Source organism: Arachis ipaensis, chromosome B07, assembly GCF_000816755.2.
Source record: "Arachis ipaensis cultivar K30076 chromosome B07, Araip1.1, whole genome shotgun sequence".
NCBI lineage: Eukaryota > Viridiplantae > Streptophyta > Magnoliopsida > Fabales > Fabaceae > Arachis > Arachis ipaensis.
The window spans coordinates 48,451,720-48,456,316 of NC_029791.2; the positions used below are offsets into that span (position 1 = coordinate 48,451,720).

Consider the following 4,597-nt stretch of genomic DNA (forward strand, 5'->3'; position numbering starts at 1 on the left):
TTGTGTTGTCCAAGTTAATGGTTTAACTAGTTTAACTATTAATTGTTAAATTTATTTTGTGTTATCCAAGTTAATGAAGATAGAGGAGAGACAACTATGGCATAGGCTCCTCTCTTAACGCTCGGCCTATCATGTTATAGGGAAAGCATTCCCAATGGAAGAAAGGACTGGAAAAACCAAGAGAGCCAGCAGCATTTAGAAGATAGTTCTTCTTCTATGTTAGGTGGGATGCCCCAATGGGGGCAAGTTCCATGCCCTGCCCAATTTAGAATCAATTGTAAAGAAAATTTGGCTGGGCATGTTTCTTCATCGAAAAATAAAATAGCTACTGTTGCCCCCACAAAATATGCAGCATTCAACTTCTCTAGTGCAGAGTCAGATTCAATGTTCTACATGCTGCATTTGTGACAAAGAAACAATTAATTATCCTGCTGAGATTTCTATAAATGAATATATTCCTGTATGTATCTCCAGCATTCAACTATAATTCAAATTTGTAAAATTTGTTTTCGCATTTTCCGTTAGGATAACTGGTGAGCATTTTAGCCCTTTAGATTGCTTCATTTCATTCCTCTCATTCTGATTTTTCTATATCTGAGTAGCAAATTAACCAGTGCTATTCACTTGCGTATTTAAAAAACATCTGACTGTGCATTTAATGTGTTCTCTTATGCATGTTCTTTTGATAGTTAAGAGACTTGAAGAATAGTGTGAACTCAAAAATCATAAGATACAAGAGTGCAAACAGAAAATTGAGGAGAGTTGGTTTGTAGCAAAGGAAAAAGCTGCTAAGTCCAAAGCAGCAAAAGAGGTCATAAAAGCTTTGGCTGTAAGGGTAAGTTTTCTTATATTGTTTTTATTTTGTTCATTTACACAAAGGCTTCCGTACAAGAAACATATGTTGTAGTAGTCCTTATGATATGGCCTTAACATTATATTAATTATCACTACTGCAGCTTCATACAATATCAGGAAAAGAGAATGCTGGACAAGAAGGAAAAGTTGGGAGATGTTCCTACAAATCTTTGTAAGAGATGAGTTTGGATAATGAAGTTGGAGTGTTGGAGCAAGAAACAAAGATGTTGGAGCAAGTTCTCGGGATAAAACTCACACAAGAGACCAAAAAACTAAGGCAGGCTTGTTTTAAAGTATATTCATATTCTAAGTAGTAAAAATAGCACTTATTAGATGGTTTAAATACATTATTAGATATTAACATAGTTTAGGAAACTGGATGGTAGATTTGACTGATTAGTGTTTATTGCAATGCTTGTATTTTGGTAGGTTTAGTAAGACAAGGTTTTGTATAGGAGTTATTACTTTTGATTTTCAATAATAAAAAATTATATATTATATTAATATTGTTTATGAGTTATATAATATTTCATTTATGGATTATGATTTTTTGCTATTTTGAAATTTTAATCACAAAATTATTTATAACGCGATAAAAATGACGGTAAAAATTGTTTTTTTAAACGATAAAAAATGTCTCTGTCAGGGTAAAACGGCGGTTCAAAAATGCCTTTTTAACCTTCCAAAACGCTACTGTTAGGATAAAAATGACGGTTCAAAAATGCCGTTTTAACCAACCAAAACGCCACTTCGTTCGGGTAATAATGGCGGTTCAAACTGCTGTTTTAACCTATCCAAGAACTGCCATTTTAACTCTGAAAATAACGGCGGTTTGAACCACCATTTTAACAAACCAAAACGCCACTCTATCAGGGTAATAATGGCAGTTCAAACCGCCGTTTTATCCTATCCAAGAACTGCCATTTTAACTTTGGAAATAACGGCGGTTCGAACCGCCGTTTTAACCTATTCAAAAACTGCCGTTTTAACTCAGGGAATTGTGGCGGTTTTCAGAAAACTGCCGTAATAACCAGAATGGCGCCCAGAATTATGTTGCTTTACGAATTGTCATTATTGGTAATAATGGCGGTTCAAACTGCCGTAAATACAAAAAAAACCGCCGTTTTTACCAAAATTTTTTGTAGTGGGTGTGGCTTCCCCCTTCATATATGCTCCAAAGCCATTAGAAATGGGCCAAAAAGCCTCTCCAAACGCGAGCCACGTGACTTTTTAATGAAGGCACGTGCAGGGACTTGTGCGTGCGTACTTACACTTTGCTGAATTTTCGCTTGTGCGTACGCACAGAGGGTTGTGCGTATGCACACATGGCTGTGTGCTTCTCCTTTGATTTCTTAATGTTTTCTCCCTCTTGCATGCTCTTCTTCCATCTTCACCAAGCCATTCCACCTTATACATATGAAATCACTTACAAACAACATCAAGGTATCGAATGGAATGGAAATGGAATAAAATTGACTAAATTAAGCGCAAAAGAGCATGTTTTCACAATTAGGCTCAATTTGGAGAGAGAATACAAAAGCATGCTATTTAGGTGAATAAATGTGGGTTTATATGATGAAATCCTTCCAATTATAGCCAAAATATATCATCAAATATGGATTCATAAATTCTCCCGCACTTAAACAATAGTATGTCCTCATGCTAATCATAATCAAAGGAGAAGGGTAAAAGGGCAAGCAACTTATTCAATGAAAATACTTATATGCATGCAACTATGCAAAATGCTATCTATCTATATCTATACTATGGTTCCTATGGAGTTTGGCAAAAACAAACAAGAGAATTCCAATCAATCCAAAATAAACCTTAGGGCCAAGGCAAAGAAAATATAGCAATATGATCAATGTCCAAAGAATTGAATTGAGATTTTCAAACTAACAACCAAACAACTTGCAAGAAGATACAATATAAGGGACAAGAACATAGAATTGAGCGATCGAACCCCTCACTGGATGTGTATTACTCTATTCGCTCAGTGTTTAGGGTTTAATTACTCAATTCTCCTTTTATTATGTTTTTCAAAGATTTTCAAGTCATCTAACAATCAACTAATATTTGATGCATGAAAACAAATATCATGAGCTCTTTGGAGGGTTGTAATGGGGCTAGGGTCAAGGTAGGATAAATATGGTTAAGTGGACTTAGTGAATGTGTCCACCTAATCCTATACCATCCTATGTACACATAACAAAACATCCTACTACCCATTCATTTCCCTTTTTCTCAATCACTCATGCATTTTTCTTTCTAATTCAACCTCATATGAATCCTTTATTTACATTCTTATTTTAATTCATTCCTTTTCTTTCTCTTTTTTTTTTCTTTTTCTTTTTTTTATATACAAAGTATGTACACCAAAATTTTTCTTTTATCATAGAAAAGAGGTGCATATGTTTTAAGTAATGAATGCATGAGTGACTACCCATTTTTTCAAAATTTTCCAATGAACACCCAAAGTAAGCTAACTACCAATGTATTCCCACAAATTCCTTCCACACTTGATTATTAACACACACACTCAATCCAAACTAATCAAAGATATAATTCACGGATATTAATGGTCTTTCACTTAAGGTGAATGATGTGCTTAAAATTAGAACAAAAGGGGAATTAAAAGGCTCAAAAAGTGGTTTACAAAGGTAGATGTAAGGGTTAGCCATATGGGTTAGTGAGTTTAACATAAAAAATGGCCTCAATTATACTAAATACATTCAAACAACAAATACAGGACATAGAGATTCATGCAAATCTAAGTTCACAATAAAAAAGGAGTATAATTAAACAAGAACAAGCTAAGAGCTCAAATCTCACAAGGTATGTTGTTCTAGCTCTTTTTCTATGTTCTATGAAAAGGATACTTCAAGCAAGTTAAAAAACCATTTTTCAATTCAATCAATGGCACGCCCTAAGAAAGATCTCATGAAAATTTCTTATTGTTTTACCAAACTTATTTTCTATACCATGAAATCATGCAAATGCAGATATTTACTACAATAAACTATAAGAAAGGTAAGATGTATATGTATATGAAAGCTAAGCAAAATGTAATGCAATGAAATAATAAACAAATATTCACAAAAAAAATAACTATCAAACCTAAGAAAATAGTGCAAAGTTCTTAGGAAGAGATAATTTACGCCCTAAAAATTGCGGATCTTTTTCCACACTTAAACGTTGCACGGTCCTCCATGCATGCACGCAATTCGGGAGTGAAGAAATGTATGGCTCCACCTTCAGCTGGTGGGCACTGGGGCTCAGGCTACTGTATAAAACAAATAAGAGGAATTGAGAAAAAGTAAGCTGTGTGTGGTATGATAAAAGGCAATGTGTGTATTTTAATTGTGCGCACGATTTAGAACACACACATTGGCGGGGTAAAAATGGCAACCACATATTCAAAAGAAATAGCATGTGTTCCTCAATTAAGGAGCCTAGGTTGCAAATAAAGAATAAGCAAAATTTAAGGCACAAGCAACCCTAGGTAACCACAAAAGTGAATTGAGTATATGAGGTATTGGATATTGAAATTGTGCAAGTGAAAGTGCAAATTGATATAGAAGCACAATGAACAATAACCAATCTAATAACGAACAGAAAATTTCTTATTCATCATGAAACATAAAGAAAAAGTCACATGGTAAGATACTTCTTACAAAAAGTGACAAGCTTGATAAGAATCAAGTTGAGTCACTCAAACAAATGCAAAGCATTAACAAGAAAC

The 4,597-nt window shown here is 34.1% G+C and overlaps 1 long non-coding RNA gene across 1 annotated transcript; it reads left to right on the forward strand.

Moving 5' to 3' along the window:
* On the forward strand, window positions 722-1,353 carry LOC110264606. Its single transcript, XR_002350782.1, has 2 exons — window positions 722-835; window positions 957-1,353. It is a non-coding gene; the product is annotated as an uncharacterized LOC110264606 (long non-coding RNA).